The sequence below is a fragment of the Panthera pardus genome, unplaced genomic scaffold (genome assembly GCF_024362965.1).
Source record: "Panthera pardus isolate Hobbes unplaced genomic scaffold, ASM2436296v1 HiC_scaffold_24, whole genome shotgun sequence".
Classification (NCBI taxonomy): Eukaryota; Metazoa; Chordata; class Mammalia; order Carnivora; family Felidae; genus Panthera; species Panthera pardus.
The window spans coordinates 61,076,585-61,094,375 of NW_026526810.1; the positions used below are offsets into that span (position 1 = coordinate 61,076,585).

The window sequence follows — 17,791 nt, forward strand, 5'->3', positions numbered from 1 at the left end:
GAAAAATACAAAAAATACAAAAAACAGGGAGTAAATGGCTTGATGAGTACCAAAATTTCTATGACAGGTCATTGAAAGTGACAGTAGGGAATATGGAAAGTGAAGAAAAGAGAGGTTTTTAAAAGTTTGAAGATACTGAGCAAGGGGGGTAAATGGATTTATGACACTTTGAACAATGCCTAAAAAAAAATGAAAGACTAGATTCCAAGATTCAACCATAAGCCAAATATATATATGTGTGTGTGTATGTATATATATGCATATATAAAATATTATTTTAATATTTAAAATAACAATTTTAATAAAATAAAATATTAAAATATTTAATATTTAAAATAACAATTTTAAATTGTTCCCTTTGCCTGAACTGCCTCAAAATCTTGATGATTTAGTCTCTAGCCACCTTCAGGTGTCCACTCAAATGATGCCTCATAAAAAGTCTTCCTTGGTGACTCGATATGAATCACCAAGGCCATGTCACTCTCCAGCCCTTACCCTGATATGTCTAAGGGACTTGTCACCTGCCACATTATACACACACACACACACACACACACACACACACACACACTGGTTTCTTGGTCTCTCCCCTCCACACTGTAGAACATAACCACCACGAAAGGAAGAGCTTTGTTTCAGGTTGTGGCCTATGTCCTGGGCTTGAGAGATTAATTAGAAAATCATGGGTGCTTAATAAAAGTCTGCCCAATGTGTCATCCATTTATTAATACAAATACTAGTAAATGTACATGTCCAGTGTTTAAAGTGGTGTCTGACACAGAGTGGGCCCCGTTAGCTATTTACAGAAGAAGGAGCAGTATTCCTCCCTCAATTCTTTCTGATGGTTTAGTAACAAAAGTCTTCTACCTAGTGAACTAGAAAACAGTGGGAACAGTTAGATAAGGGGGTGCAGAGACAGTTCTGAGATCTAAGAGTGACGATATTTATTTTATTGTGGGGCAGCTGACAGATACTAAAGTGCTCTGTAGTACAGCATGGTCAAAAAACAAGCGTTCCTGGGACTAGGGAAGGAAAGCAAAGCTGTGACCAGGATAGTGGGGATGAAGAGACTGCATAGGAGCCCAGGCCCAAGGTGCAGCTTGATAGTGAGCAGAAGTACAAGGCACGCCAATGATTTTGTCCACCTTCTTACCTAGATCAACCTTCACTTGGGCAGGCTCCAGGCTTCGAGATGTCAAAAACATGATGCCACCAGGCCTGTTGTAGAGAAAACAATCCACGCTTACCTGAAGCAATTGCACATGCGTGCATGCGTGTGTGTGTATTGCTGTGTTGTCTGTATATTTGGGGAAGCCAATTCTAAGGGGCTTTCTGAAAAAGGGAATCATGATGCTGATCCTCTTACTTCTGAAATGAGTTGAGGGAAGAGAAGATCCTGCATTTTTCATAAGACAACTAGAACCTCTCATCTGCATGACTGCACCGTGCAGGATGACCAGTTGTGCTAGCTTGCCCATGACTGAGGCGTTTCCAGGATGTGGGCCTCTCAGTGTGAGCTAAAACCAGTACTGGTTAGCCACCCTACCACGTTAATGCCTCCAAACTGGTCTGTGTTCATTCGCCTGCTGTTCACACTGAAACCAAAGCAATCTTTTCAAAACAAAAATCTGACCTTACCACCTCTGTAGCTAATCACCTAGTCAAAACCCTTCAATGGCTCTCTCTCTCTCTCTTAAAACAGATTTTGGCCCTTAACCTGGCCTCAAAGGCCCTATTGGATTGGACCTCCACATCTTCCAGCTTCATCTCAAGCAAGCCCTAGCCAGTTACCTGTCAGTGGCTCACATGTAGGCCACTCCCTCCCACGATAGAGGCTCCACACATGCTGTCTCCTCTGCACAGAGGTGACCCTCACCTCACTTCACGTGCTTCAGAGGAGTCTTTCCAGACCCCCCTCTTCTGAGCCCTTCCAGTGTCATGGCCACTGCTGCCAGGGCCCACCCTTGTCCTCTCAGCAGAGATCTGCACACCCCGAGAGCTACTCGCTGAAAACATGTGTGACTTTCTGTCCGATGGCCTTTGTCCATGGGAGACCCTCCCCTATACATAGGCTGGCACCAGAAGAGACAGGAGCGGTGGATGGGAGCCATATCAGCTAGGCTTCGGGGCCATGAAATAGAATCCACACTTTTTTCTAAGTCCAAGGGGAAGCTACTTGAAGGTTTTAAGTTGGGGAGAGACACGATCTGATTACATTTTTCAAAGGTCACTCAGGCTGCTATACGGAAAATAGACTGTGAAAGGGAGAGAACGGATCCAGATGGGAAGCTGGTGCAGTAGCCCAGATTATTTTCCTGGAAGGAATCATCGTGCAAGTGGCTGTTTGTGGTACAACGGTTAGAGCCTTCAAGTTTCGGGTCAGTTCCAGAACAGCAGCCCACCTGAGAAATCCCTCTGAAGCCTGCTTCATTCATAGTGGTTCTTGGGAGAGGGTTAAAAATCTCACTCTTTGAGTGTATGAAGTAGGGATAAACATAGAGTACATAACACATAGGCAATTTATCTATGGTACTAACATTTCATGATGGGGAGGCAATTAGGGAAAAGTCTAAAGAGAGGGGCAACAAAAAAAAGATTGAGAAACACTGTTCGAGAATATCAGACAGACTGCAGGCTCCTTCTCAGAACCAACAAGGGCTCTGAAGCTGGCCTGGGATGGCCCCTGGCCTCCTGGACCAGGAGTCCTAAAGTCCCGTCACCTTACGTTTCCTCGGAGCTGTACAGACACTGATGAATTCACCTTCTCAGTGGGAAGATGGTCCAGTAAGATACGATAGTCTATTTGCAAGTCGGCCTTTCTAAACACAGATACTCCTGTTTGGACACTCCAGAGATGTGCAAGCCAAGGAAGGAAGGTTCGGGAGTTAATTAGGGTAATGCAAATACGGTGCATCTCGGCAAGGTCTCCAGTCCTATGATCCATGTTTCTCTTTCTGCCATGATGCTGTCTATTTCTGACCTGATAAATTCCTATGCTTCTAGCAGAGCCCAAGCACAAATGTCTCCTCCCCTGAAAATCCGGGGGAAAAACTATCCCTTCCTTCGAGCATCCAGAGAACTTTGTAAAAATAGGGGTAACGGCTACTCTTTCTTGAGCACTGGTGGCAGGCATTACACATTTTACCTGAGTTACTTCATTCACTCCTCCCTCTGTTAATCCCATTTTACTGATAGGAAGCTGAGGCTCAGAGAAGTAGCTTGATCAACGTCAGATAGTGAAAAAATGATAGAGTGGAGATTCCACACCAAACAGCCCTTTAGCCTCTAGACGGTACATATACTATTGTACTTCTTACCCATGTATTATAAACAGTAGTTCACGTGCCTCTTTCCTACATTATTTCCAGCATAAATGATGCAGGCCAGGTGTCATGAAAAAAGAATGAACTTTACGGTCAAATCCTATCATATAACTTTGGGATATTATTTACTGAGATTTGGTTTCCTCATCTATAAAAAGAGACAATCAATGCCTACCTAATAGGTTTGTTGTTAAGATAAAATTAGATATAGCTTTAAAAAATTTTTTTTTAATTTTTTTAATGTTTATTTATTTTTGAGAGAGAGCAAGCAGGGGAGGGGCAGAGAGAGAGGCAGACACAGAATCTGAAGCAGGCTCCAGGCTCAGAGCTGTCAGCACAGAGCCAGATGTGGGGCTCTGTCCCACAAACTGTGAGATCATGACCTGAGCCGAGGTCAGATGCTCAACCGACTGAACCACCCAGGCACCCCAGGTATAGCTTTCAATGCGCTTACCCCAGTTTGCAGCACATAAAGTCCCACTTAATTAAACAAGTATTAATTGAGAGCCTATGCAATACCCAGCCTTATAATGGACACAGCAGATAAAGAAATAATTAAGCAGTTCTCATGGAGCTAACACACTAGGAATTTAATATATTTTGGTTGCTCTTGCTTCTTTAAAAAATTTTTTTTAAACGTTTATTTTTGAGACAGAGAGAGACAGAGCATAAGTGGGGGAGGGTCAAAGAGAGAGGGAGACATAGAATCTGAAACAGGCTCCAGGCCCTGAGCTGTCAGCACAGAGCCCGACGCGGGGCTTGACCTCATGGGCCATGAGATCATGACCTGAGCCCAAGTAGGACACTTAACCGACTGAGCCACCCAGGAGCCCCGGTTGCTCTTGCTTCTTAAGGGCAGAGATTATATGTTATTTAACATTGAGAGTTTAGACCTCAGCAATGTTTGGCACCAAACAGGCACTCAACAATTTTTTCATGATGAATGATAGTGGTTTACACAGTTTTAGACCCTAAATATCAGAGATTATGAATGATTGTGTTAAGTTGGTGGGTTACTATTTATCAAAATAACCGAAAATAAAGCACAAAGATATCACACCCAGAGCTGTATGCGTTCGATTCATTTAAGCATAGAGCAACCACTAAACAACTCTCAAAATATATCTACAAAGCAAAAGGGGACACATAACCTGAATAATGAAAAAATAATAAAACATTTAACAATATTCAGGAGGTGGTAAGAGGAAATGGAGAAGAAGTTTCAAAAGTGTTAATCTTTCCAAAAAAGGAAGTCACTGTGGTGCCTGGCTGGCTCAGTTGGTAGAACATACAAATCATGGTCTCAGGATTGTGAGTTCAAGCCCTACGTTGGGTACAGAGATTACTTAAAAATAAAATCTTTAAAAAAAAAAAAAAAAAAAGGAAGTCAATTGAAACTGTCTAAAGAAATAAGTTCAGGGGCGCCTGGGTGGCTGAGTTGGTGAGGCATCTGACTTCGGCTCAGGTCATGATCTCCCTGTTCATGAGTTATAGCCCTGCATCAGGATCTGTGCTGATAGCTAGGAGCCTGGAGACTGCTTCAGATTCTATGTCTCCCTCTCTCTGCCCCTCCCCAATTCATGCGTGTGCACACGCGCGCGCACACACACACACAAACACACACACACTCTCTCTCTATCTCAAAAAAAATAAACATTAAAAAAAAAAAGAACAAAATGGGGCGCCTGGGTGGCGCAGTCGGTTAAGCGTCCGACTTCAGCCAGGTCACGATCTCGCGGTCCGTGAGTTCGAGCCCCGCGTCAGGCTCTGGGCTGATGGCTCGGAGCCTGGAGCCTGTTTCCGATTCTGTGTCTCCCTCTCTCTCTGCCCCTCCCCCGTTCATGCTCTGTCTCTCTCTGTCCCCAAAATAAATAAAAAACGTTGAAAAAAAATTTAAAAAAAAAAAAAAAAAAGAACAAAGTTCATAAAAACAGCAATATAATTAATGACAGTGACTCCAGCTTTTTAATACTTTTCATGATACTTTAGCCATAAAGAGACTTTTTTCAGGAAATAATATATCTTGAAATGAGATACATTCATTTGATGTTAGACTATTTAATTTCAATTCAATTTTTTTAATTGCTTGAAATTTTTTAAAAATAATTTTTGTTATAAATAGCATCTCTACTTATTTTTATAAAAGCACTTCTATCTAAATATCCATCCATATAGACAAGTAGATAGCTATAGATAGATGTATAAAATGATGTTCATCTAAGGTTAACAATGAGAACTGTAGTATTTGAGATGATTGTTTTTTAATTCTCATCTTTGTAACTTTTTGCCTTATTTGAATTCTTGATAATCAACATACATGAATTGTTTAAAGTGTTTCCCAAAAGCAGAGGGAATATGGAATACAAAATATAGTGGGAATATGGATCGTTGTTATTTCCTTCTTTGTACCTTTTTGTTTTTTTTACATTTCCAGAAATGATTTTTAAAACGATTTTACCTCACACCCTACATTCATGATTATGTTTTTTTCAAGTTGGACTCTAAAATAGACAGAAAATATGTTTTTACTTATATCGCAAATGGTGTCTTTAAAATGAATTGAGAATCCAATTTGCAAAGCAAAAGAGACTGGATTCCTTTGAATGCTCTTTATAAAAGTCATAGCACATAGAGATCTAATGAATGGTTATATGTATGCTTGCATTTCTTAAGGTTTTTACATGAAGAGTGAGAGATTATAAAAGGGATTATGAAAATCTTCATGTTGGACTACATCTGATGGGAGTCTTTACCAGGATTTCAAACTAAGTGGCTTTCCTTGTCCATTCTTGTTTAAGACATGATTATTGAATGTCAGCATCTGCTTGCTGCGGTAAATGACAAACTAGAATAATCCAGTGCTTACCCTCTAATTAAGAATAATAATCTAAAATACACAAATGGTTACACGGTTGTTAAAAGGGACTGGCTAATGTGTGGTGTCTTGGGGAGTGGTGGATAAAACATCTGAACTGCCTGTTTCAGTCCCACAAAAGGTGCCACGGTAACATCTTTCTCATTTATAAAGGTCTGGGAAAAGAGTTGGGATTCTGACTTCTTCTGTAAAATAACTCAAGAAGTCTATTTGGGTTCATGTAGCCTAGAAATTTAGGGACACTGGAATTCAGCATTCCCTGGGTTTTGCATGATTACATTAATATTACAGAAATGTTTTCCATTCAGTGAACCACCTGGCTGTGAAGACTTTAATCACTATCAGTACAGATTACAGTACAGTACGGATACAGTACAGATTTCTCTCTGTGAAAATGTCTTCTCTCAATGATATGATATAGCCTGTGGGTGTTTTTGTTTTGTTTTGTTTTTTTCATATAAAGGAAAAAAAATCTGATAAAACAGTATTTTCGAAATGCCTTAACTCCTATTACATTCTGTCAAGTTGTGGGTTGGCATTTTTCTAGTCTAGGAGTTGACAAAATTCATAGGGAAAATTATGGAATCTTAGATTTAGAGACAGCATAGAAATTATCCATTCTATCCCAATTCTGGAGTTTCCCTTTCACTATAACCTTTGTGAATGACCACTGTCCAGTCTCAACTTGAATTCTTCTATAGCAAACTGTTCTCTAGCCCACAAGGAAACCTCATGGCCTTAAGGCAGTGATAAGTGTAAAAAAAAAAAAATCCCTTATTCTGAGCCAAAATCCACTTCTTAATACCTTTCCATTGGTGTTTGTCCTTACTACCAGAGTTTGTAAACCCAACTCCTCTCCTGTCCAAGGGCCCTTTAAACACCTGAGACATCTCCTCATCTTGACAAAGTCACCCCAGTCTCTTTAGCAAGCCCTCAGATGGAAGCACTTCCATTCTCAAAAACCCCACACATCATCTGGCTGTTCGTTAGTGTGTTCACAGCCTTACTACAAAGCAGTGCCCACAGTTTAAAAAAAAAAAAAAAGTCCATGGGGCACCTGGGTGGCTCAGTCAGTTAAGCATCCAACTTCAGCTTGGGTCATGATCTCACCTTCATGGGTTCGAGCCCCACATCTGTCTCTGTGCTGACAGCTCAGAGCCTCAAGTCTGCTTCAGGTTCTGTGTCTCTCTCTCTCTGCCCCTCCCCTGCTCATGCTTGTCTCTCTGTCTCTGTCTCTGTCTCTGTCTCTCTCTCTCTCAAAATAAATAAATATACATTTAAAAAAAAGTCCTCAAAAAATGCTGAAAGTTGTTCCAGAATCACAGACATAATTCTTGCAATGATCCCTTTAAATCATTAGATGAACACATCTTAAATAGCTAGATTCTATCTACTATCTCTTCACCTATCTTGAGTTTCAATTTTCTCATCATCATGTGTTTCTGCCTTTGCAATCTTGAATTTCTTCTGGTTGCAAGCAACTGAACCTGATTTAGGCTACGTTAACAAAAATGGAGGCAGATCCAATTTCATGAAATTCGTGGGCAAATTCATGAAATCAAAGTAAGGGTGGAAAAGCCAAGAGCAGGAGGCAGAATCTTCCAATGGCCTCTGGGACAGGGCTCGAAGGCCCTCCCCCTGGAGCACTTCTCTAGCTGTGACTTAACTCCACTGACTCCTATTCACTGCCATCCTTCAGTCCTAAACTCTCATTCTTGGGTTATGGAATCCGATTGGCTGAGCTTGGGTCAGATTTCTATCCCTGGTTTAAGTAACCCTGACCAGGTACATGTTCTTATGTATATGGAGCCCATACTTACATATTGGGGCCATTTTCAGAGAAAGGGAAATAGATGTGAATAAGACAGATATCTCAAATCACTGTATTTCTAAAAAAAGAATGATCAAAAACAATCTGGGGTTGCCTCAGTGGCTCATTTGGTAGAGCATCTGACTCTTGGTTTCAGCTCAGGTCATGATCCCAGGGTTGTGGGATCAAGACCAGCTTTAGGCTCCACACTGAACATGGGGCCTCTTAGGATTCTCTCTCTCTCTCTCTCTCTCTCTCTCTCTCTAAAAAAAAAAAAAAAGGTAATTAATCTATTTCTTTTTATTTCTCCTGTGTTTTCCCCTTTTGCTTGAGTCCCAATAAGGTAGATATCATAAGTGGTGTTCATTGCATCAGGAGAGGTAGAAGGTAAAGAGAGAAAGAGAGAGAAATAGCCTGCGAATATTTCTGGATTTTGTTTTCCAAAATCCCAAGTACTTAGAAGAACATAGGGAATTTATTGAAGGAGGTAAAAAAGGAATAAAGTTTATGGACATAAAGAGCCTTGAAGCAACATGAAGAATTAGCTCCCTCCTGCTGTTGGAAAAGGAGGGAGGGAGGCTTATAAACCCAGGAGGAGGGAGGAGCCAGCCCTTGCTTTCTGGCATTGTCCCCAGAGAGGCCACAAGCCCCCAGAGCTGTGTGTGGTACATCTAAGTAGAAGGATGAGAGGATATGTCGCCTAAATATTTCTGTGGCCCAAGGATGACCTGGATACCTGCAACTGAGCGAGTTATGTGAGCAGAAACACGGCACTACCATGTAACCTGTGTGGTCAGATGCGTCAAGGACCAGAGCATTTCCCCCCGATGCTGCCCCGCTGTGCCAACACCCTGGAGCCTTGATACAACTCTGGGGAATGGTGTGACCCTAAAAAGGCCTGAGGGTAGGTCTTCTACCTTTCCAGAAGGAAGAGGCTTGAAACAAAACAGAGTATGATTTGAAAAAAACAATTATGAGATGAGATACTTTTTAAATACTTATGTTTTTAGATGGAGATTCTCACCGGCTGCACTTGCATAGAAAACACAGCAAGCAAAATAAGAACAAAATAAGAATGGACTAGTTCTGCTTCCTCGCCCTCTGTGAATTTGACTTCATCCTTTCCAAGTAGCAAAATTTGTACATCAGTATCCTGGTTGTAATATTAAAAGCCCTCTTTTATAAAAATTGGCTTAACAATTTTTTTTCTAGTTCTCTTCTTGTTGATGACCTTAGTTTTCCTGATGCGATTCCCCTGGGTCCACACCACCCTAGAGGTAAGTGTCTTAGACTTAAAATTCGACTATATGCCCCTCCTCCCTCTTTTGTGTATTTTGTCCTTGGATGTGGTTTGAGCACAAGATCCATATGCAACCACTCTAGAGTTTTCAGCCACCTTTACTTTTTGCTTTGTCATTTGCCTAGTTTGTCACTATGATATCAGAATTGTGTTTATCTTTTTAAAATTCTTTATTTATTTTAGTAAGAACACTTGACATGAGATCTGTCCTTTTAACAACTTAAGTGTACAATCCAGTGCTATTGACTGTAGATACAGAATGTTGTTGTTCTTATCAAATTCTGCACTGGTTCTAAGGTCTTAAAATCTAGCTAATAGTGAACAATTTGGCAGCTATTGTTTTCAGCAAAAATGGAAAAAGATAAAAATTAAAAAAAAAAAGACCAAGTCCCCAAAACAGAGTCTGAGCGTTGACTGTCCTTTCATTTTTTTATAGCTGGCAGGGCTGTTACTTCCTCAAGAGAAGTTGAATGATGTAATAAACAAAGCCCAGGGAGTCGGGTGACCTGGATCTATTCTTGGCTGTACCACTGACCGTGAGTGACCTTGGGCAAGTCACTTTTTTGTCTCCCCATCTCAGTTTTCTCCACTGTACGACTAAAAAAAAATCTTGTCAACTATCTAGAGAATAATTTGGGCACAAGAACTATAGAGTAAGAAATAAGGTAATGTTCCTTGAGAAAACAGTAAGTTTGTTTTTTTTCCCCCTTCAATCTGCCAGTTTCCCTTATGACACTAGGGTATCATGGAGTTTCAGTTCTTCAAATAATCATGAAAATTAGAAGTGATCTACGTTTTCAGAGCTTAAAGGAAATCAGGACCAGCTTAAGACAAATCAGAAAGTGACTTTAATAGAAGGACAATACCCCCTATTATGTGTGATTATGTTCTACTCATATTTATTGTGATAGAGATTAGGTGGGTCAGAAAGAAGCCAGTTGTCTCCTGTGGGTAGAAGGTAGAGGATGCTACTGCAGAAACAGAGATAAAAGGAGATGAGGACATTGGCAAATGGGGACAGAACAGACGCCAATTCTGTAGATGAATTCCATTTTCTGCAGACCTGTGGGCTTTTAAAAAATTATTTGCAAAGCTTTCCAAATATGATCCAGGCCTAGAAAATTTTCTAAAGTGGCTGTCTTTATCTAAAAAGAGAAAGGGTAATCATGTTAATGCCTAAAAAAAGCAACTCTTGCTTTTCACTAAATCCATACCCAGAATACTGCACTATATTTATGGTTTATCCTGCTTTGGAAGTTTAAAAAATTTCAAAGCCAGGAATGTTCTCTGTGGCTTACTAGGGCACAGACAAAGGGTAGAATGCAAACCCAACAGGTACAATAAATACTACCGAGATTCCATTTAAAGCCATACCTTTAAGTAACCATATTAACCTCTCTGATCCCTGAATTGCTCATCTATAGGAGAGATAAGATACCACTTACCTACTGCACAGAGGTACCTACTGACAGCTTAGGTAACCAAGGGAAGGAGCTTAAATCTCCTGCATTAAGCATCAGAGAGGAAATACACTTGCTGCCTGCCCTTGGGATAGACTTTGAGGACATTTTACTCTAAGAAGAACATCAACAAGTTATATGGACTCCATGGTGTAAAGGTGAGAAATAGGCTTTATTAGCACTGGCAGGGTGAAGACCATGGGGATGGGCTTTCAATCAGTGAACAAAACAAAGCAGCAAGATGAGCGTGCCCTCTGGAAATGGTGATGAAGATTTTAGTTACTGTCTCCAGGGGCCCAAACACATAGATCGTTAAATGCTAGGACAGTAACTGTAATTCTAAAATCCTTTCTCTGTCCTAACTCAGCCATCTTTACAACATCAAAGAGGAGAAAAGCTGCTCTGTAATACGGAAAGAAACCCAGACACCTGAAGGAGCTATCTTGGGGAGCATGAGACAGCACTGTCTCAGCGCCACTCAGAAGGGTTTCCTTTCTGCCACAGATGATACTATTCTTGCAGAGAATTTCATTGGAACTTCATTTGTGCCAGTGTCAAGGTTTGGGAAACTTTTATGGTCTTCCCAAATTACCACGGTGAGAGGATCATCAGAGGGAGCTTCTCCTCAGAAGTAGACAGGTTCCCCTTCTCTCTGAAACATCTGTATTTTTCCTTCCATGTGTCACAGGGGAAATCATCGGATAAAGCCTCTGAGCCTGCCTGAGTGTGGACAGATACTCATAGGGGCAAAACAGGGCAACAGTCCCTAAGAAGAGCAGCCATACACTGCTGTGTTGGGTGGATTATTAAACATTGTTCCTCACGTCATCTCCCATTCTCTGTTGCTTACTTCACAGAAACATGTACCGGAGGGCTCCCCCCGGCATGTCAGCACCAGCACCTTGACAGTGGCAATATGGCGGTATTTCCTGCCCTACTCTTTAGCCTTATCTGCCTTCCCCGGTCCACCCTCAGGCTGCATCCGCTACTTGTCCATTAACACCCAGATCCTGATGACCAACATGAATATTAAAAAGTCTTGCCTTATCCAACCTTTGTTGCTATATAAGGCCGCTCAGAAGGTTCACTGGAACACTCAGTGCCATTGCCAGAGACATTCAGACCGCAAACCAGGAAATCAAAGCAGGATGCAAACCATCAGACTGCCACTGCCTGTCCTAACTCCACCACTGAAGGATGACATAAGCCCAACATTTAGAAATCTTATTAACCAAGTCTTCTCTGGAGTCAAAAACTGGGCTTATAGTTTGTTCTAACCATTAACTTTTGTTTTTCTTTTGTCTCCACAGAAATGCCCCCTACTAAATGCCTGATTGCATACACCATACAGATGGCTGAGTTAGGCACCTGACTCCTACCTATACTACTGCCTCCTGAAATAACTGTTTAACTAGACTGACCTATTCCCAGAATAGAGAGACTGATTTAATGAGATGGGGCAATACATTTAAATTTGTGGGTTTTTTTTTCTGCTTTCTCATCCTTGTTCCTTCTCTCTCTCTCTCTCTCTCTCTCTTTTTCTCTCTCTCCCTTTGTAGATCTCTTACCCTGCAAACCTGAATCTCTCTAGAACTATATACCAACTCAGCTATTGCTAAATGAAACTTCCTGGAAAAAATAGTGAAGTTTCAAAGGGCAGAATGAGAGATTTCAGAATATACTACCCAAAAATATGCCTCTTTGACATATGGGTGAGTTTGAGCTAACAGCCATTGAGATTCAGGAAGATGTAGTAAAAGCTATAACAAAAAAAGAAAAAAAAGGAAAAAGAAAGGAGCACAAGTTTACAAGTTTTCCTTTTGTAAATGAAATGTACATTATAAAGGAAATCTCGGAGCACCTGGGTGGCTCAGTCCCTTGAGTGTCCTGTCCGAGTTCAGCTCAGGTCATGATCTCAAGGTCAGTGAGTTCGAGCCCGCGTCAGGCTCTGTGCTGACAGCTCAGAGCCTGGAGCCTGCTTCAGGTCCTGTGTCTCCCTCTCTCTCTGCCTCTCCCCCACTCACGCTCTGTTCTCTCTGTCTCTCAGAAATGAATAAACATTAAAAAAAATTAAAAAAATAAAGAAAATCTCCACTTGTAAAATGTGTCTCCTTCTCCCATGCCAGGAAGAGGAAAACTCTTAATAACTCCTCTTAATGGAGAAGGCACTGACTTAAATATGCATAACAAACCTTATTAAGTAACCCTTGTTTAACCATACTTTTCTTGGGTAACTTCCCATAACTTTCCTCCCCCACCCAGAAACCCCAACTCCTATTCGTTTGGCCTAAGACGTTATGTATAAGCACATGTTCTCACCACCCCTTGGAGCTACTCATGTCTGGATACTCCCATGTGTAAGCACGATATACATGCTAATAAACTCTGTTTTTCTCTTGTTAAAAAAGAAAGTCCTGGGGAGCCTACATGGCTCAGTTGGTTAAGCATCCAACTTTGGCTCAGGTCATGATCTCACAGTTCGTGAGTTCAAGCCCCACGCTGGGCTCTGTGCTGACAGTTCAGAGCCTAGAGCCTGCTCCAGATTCTATGTCCCCCTCTCTCTCTGCCCCTTCCCTGCTTGTGCTCTGTCTCTCTCTGTCTTTCAAAAATGAATAAACATTAACAAATTTTTTTAAAGAAAGAAAGTCCTGCCTATCTCAAAAATATCCCCCACAATAGCCTGTGACTCAGAAGACCAAGGTAAAAAAAGTGCTTAATCTGAATGATGTTCGTCTTTAATAATGATTTAGGACACTTCAGAAAGGAGAAATAGGTATAGCCCTAATAAGATGGAACACAATACAGGTCAGTTTTGATTAAAGTAAGGAAATAGATGAACTAGCTTTAACAAAACAAAACACACAAGAACAAGATCAAAAAACCTATCCAGTAGCCTGCTTCCCGCAGAGGTGACTTACAGAGGTCGTTTCAAGGTTAGTTGGCTCAAAAGAAAGACCGATGGGTCTTCTACCCCTCTCCCCAGCCTCATATGTATACTACGGCACCATACTTTCAAAGCCTAAATGCAAAATACACATTATTCAGGGGCATATTTTACATGTAGCCAGAAAACTTGAGAAACCTAAGTGGGAGGGAATGGTCCCTTTCCTACAGACTTGTTTTTATACGTTGACAAGTTAAGGAAGGTTCACAGCCTTCTTTCCATCCTTCCCACTTTAGTAATTATTAGGTTACGGGACATACAGACGACTGCTTTGTCAGCACTTCCGCTCAGATGTTAAACACAGGGATGTTTCAATTCCCTCACAAGGCCAGCCTGTTGGTGCAAGCTCATATTTACTCCATGAGGATACAATTCCCATGGTTTAGCATCTCTACAAGATCAAGCAAATCAGATTAATGGCTGTAACTCTGTCAACACACAGGCTGGGACCTGCTGAGAATAAAGCTGATTTTTAACACAGAGACTATGCACCTCTAAAAATAATGGCTCCTGGTAAAACAAAGCCCCAACAAGAGAGTATGAGTAACCCCCAAACATGATCTACCAAGACTGGAATCACTGTATATTATTAAGTATCTCTGGCGAATTTTCACAATTATGCAAGTAAGGTTTTAATTAAAAAAAAAAAATTAAAGGCAAAATCATCTAAAATGCATTAATGCCTGGGATCACATGCTCAAGTCCAAAGCTTTAACATAAAACTAGACTTTGAATCACCACACATGAGGTAGGAAAGAAGGGTTCCTGAGTCCTTATCATCACATCAAGCTCCAGCCTGCTCCCATTTCTCTTCCTTTGGGGACAACTCTACCAATTTTTTTGTTGAGAGAGAAGAAGACTAGGATGTGAGATCCACTCCCAGACAATGATAGGACTCACAGGATGCTATTCCTTAGCAAACACATTCCACCCAGGCAGGGTTAAGCCTGTGACCGAGTACTAATCCATCATGGTTCTTCTGGAGGTTCTTCTGTGGAGCTAGAGGAAACATGAGCCACCCTTAGCTTATGGAGCTAGATGCATGTGAACCTACAGCCTAAGAAGACACTGAGAGGATAGCATCTGTGGTAGGAAATAATAAGGCTAGGGGCACACTTAGTCAGTTAAGTATTTAACTTTGGCACCGGTCATGATCTCACGGTTTATGAGTTCAAGCCCCACCTCGTACTCTGGGTTGACAGAACAGAGCCTGCTTAGGATTCTCTCTCTCTCTCTCTCTCTCTCTCTCTCTCTCTCTGTCTCTCTCTCTCCCCCTGCCCCTCCCCCACTCGTGCTTTCTTTCTCTTTCAAAATAAATAAATAAACTTAAGAAAAAAGAAGAGGAAATAATAAGGCCAAAAAAAAAAAAAAAGAGCAGAATTGAAAGAGATAGAAACAAAGACACAGAAATCAAGCTAGCAAACCAGAAAAAATTCTTAATCTCAGGACTATCTTTCTCATGAAGACATTATAGTGTGATCATGGCTTGGTTATGTTAGTCAAAAATGTTCATTTTTGCTTATGACTGCTTCTGCTAGGTTTCTATCCCATACAACGAAAAGGATCCTAACTGATACAACTGACAGTATGTCATTCTTAGAGAAGAAAAATATTGTAAAACACAGGTTCTCCCATGCTAGCAAGTTAGATTTTCTTCAATTCCCAGGGATATTTGAAGAAAAGCAGTTTTGCTTCTCCTGGGCAGAAGCCAGTGCATTCACAGTGATTCTGTAAAAAGCACAATTTAGCAAGTCAGGGCATTGAACAGCCAAGGAGAAAGGAGCAGCCTAGGACAAGCCCAGAGGCCCAGAAACCTTCACTAAAGCTGCATCTCGAATGCGTCTTAAAAGAGCTTGCTAAGCATTTGTGCAGGCTGGTGAGACAAATGTCTGTCCAAACACAAGTGGCTTCAATCAGTGCCATCCCTTTAACATGGAGTCCTATGAGGAATCTCAAAGCTGCCATCTCCCATTAGCATCAGTTTTAAGAACTAAAAGGGATGTAAAAAGCCATGGGGGGGATGCATGTTTAGGGATAGAACACTAGCCTTTATTATCCTTGTTGGCAAGTATTATCAAGAATGATTACCAGTCATTCCTCACTTACTATGTACCAGGAACTACTAAGCATTTAACTATACTCTCTCACTTAATCCTTACAACTTCTTCTATGGGGCCGGAAATATTACCCCCATTTTACAAATAAGAAACTAAAGTTCAAGGGAATAAATGACTTGCCAAAATCACTCAGCTAGTAAGTAGTTCATCCAGGATTGGAATTCATATGACAGGTTTATGGATTTAACCATTATGATATACTGTCTCCCAACTTTTACTCATTGTTTCCCTCCAGTGAGGTCACTGCTCCTTCCACCCTGCAGTATATCTAAAGGCATTGAATTCATTGGTCCTACTATGGGGCTATAACCACAGGTAAGAGAAAGGAGACTGGTTAGATATGTCTGACCAAGACCTGGGACTTCTAAACACTTTTAAAGCAATATCTTCCACAATGACAGTTAATCTGGTATGCAACTCTCAGTTGCACTGTTTTCCCCTCCTGAAAAGGGGTTAATAAATCTAAGCATCAAGCGATCTTGTACTAAGCCCTGAAAAGCTAAGCAATGGCTGCTGAATCCCAATCCTGTGGTCATAAGATGCTACCTGCTATAGACAACATAATTCCCTCTCTCAGGAACTTAGATCCCCCAAGGCAGCATAGCACATGATGCATATGCCCACAAGGATGGTGCTTTAGTACAGCTGGAGCCACTGTGGAAGAAAGTCAGAGCTAAGCTAGTTCATCAGGTCTTAAAGGCTTGGGTCTAGACATTCCCTTCTCCGTGGCTGAAGCACCCGTGTTACACAGGCCTGTATCCCAGGTCCTGGACTCTGCATTCAGTCCATCAGATTGTGTGACTGCCAATGTCAAACTCTCCATAGTCAGCAAACAGCAGTGTGGATGATTAAAGCAAAGGGTTTTCTGTGGCAATCTCCACGGCAAATAGGGATAAGGAAACTCTCCCCATTCACACCCCACTCCCAGCTACTTGGCCTTGAGTTAAATGAAGACTTGGCTCTGGCCTTAGGGGGCAAGGGCACTGCTTGTTATTTGGGGGAGTCAGCACTTACATGCCTGAACAGAGCCTGCCTTTGCAGAACTTGAAGAGTTCTGATGGAGGAAAAGAAATGTTGACGGTGATGGTCGTGATGATGATGTTCGTGAAAGAAGAAAACGGTGATGGTGAATGTCACCTATAAATATAAGCACAAAGCACCAACAGATATCCTTCTAGTCATCGCCAATCATCATCCTGAAGCAGGTAACGTTCCCAAATCAACCCCACTAAGGTATTCCCCTTGTGAACTAAACACATTCAGCTTCAAAATGAAGCGTTGCACCCCTCCCTTCCACGCCCGCCCTTGCACCCTTCCTGTGCCAAGCTGGGAAGGAGACTGCACACGGGCGCTGGGACCTGAGAGTTAACGACAGTTCTGTAGTGAGGAGCGTTAGGGTGACCCGGGGAGCCCCGCTAACAGACTTTGGCACCGCTTGGTTGGGGAGCTTGAGAAACGGACGCAGAAGGGGAGGAAAGGAAGGTAACGGGGCAAAACGGATTCGATGCCTCTTTCCGAGAGCCCCGAGGCCCCGAGAGGCGGAACACACAGCCTGTGGTCGGGAGGGAGAAGAGGCGGAGCAGACCACCAGCAGGACAGACAAGGCTCTCTTTACCTGACCAAGTGCAGCAGCCAGCCGTAGCGGCTGCAGCGAGGATGCTGCGCTGGAGTCCAGAACCAGAGCCCAAAGCCACCGCTGCACCAGCCTCGGCCGAGGCCCCGCCCCGGCCCCGCCCCCAGCCCAGAGGCCCCGCCTCCCTAGCACGCGCCGGCTCGGCCGGCTGTTTGGGGGAGGTGAGCCGTGGACTGATAGGCAGGGTTGATGGCCAATGGAAACGTGCAGCGGCGCCCGGGGCGGGCAGATGGCAAGGTGGAGCGGGAAGGGACGGGGCCCAATCAGCAGCGGAGCCGCTGGGCCTGGCTAGGGCGCGGTGAGGTTATTGGGCAACTCAAGCCCGGGCG

General features: G+C 42.3%; 1 protein-coding gene across 3 annotated transcripts in view; it reads right to left on the bottom strand.

Annotated features, from left to right (window-relative positions):
- Nucleotides 1-17,556, bottom strand: part of FMN1 (formin 1) — a 428,550-nt gene extending 410,994 nt beyond the window's left edge. For 2 of the 3 annotated variants that reach the window (XM_019435304.2, XM_019435301.2), the window contains exons 1-2: nt 17,445-17,556; nt 16,844-16,966 (exon numbers count right to left, since the gene is read on the bottom strand). The gene's annotated coding sequence lies outside the window, so the exon portion shown is untranslated. Of the gene's footprint in view, nt 1-1,153; nt 1,219-16,843; nt 16,967-17,444 lie in introns of all 3 variants that reach the window. The other variant, XM_019435302.2, reaches the window with a different exon arrangement.
- Between the last annotated feature and the right edge of the window lie 235 nt (nt 17,557-17,791).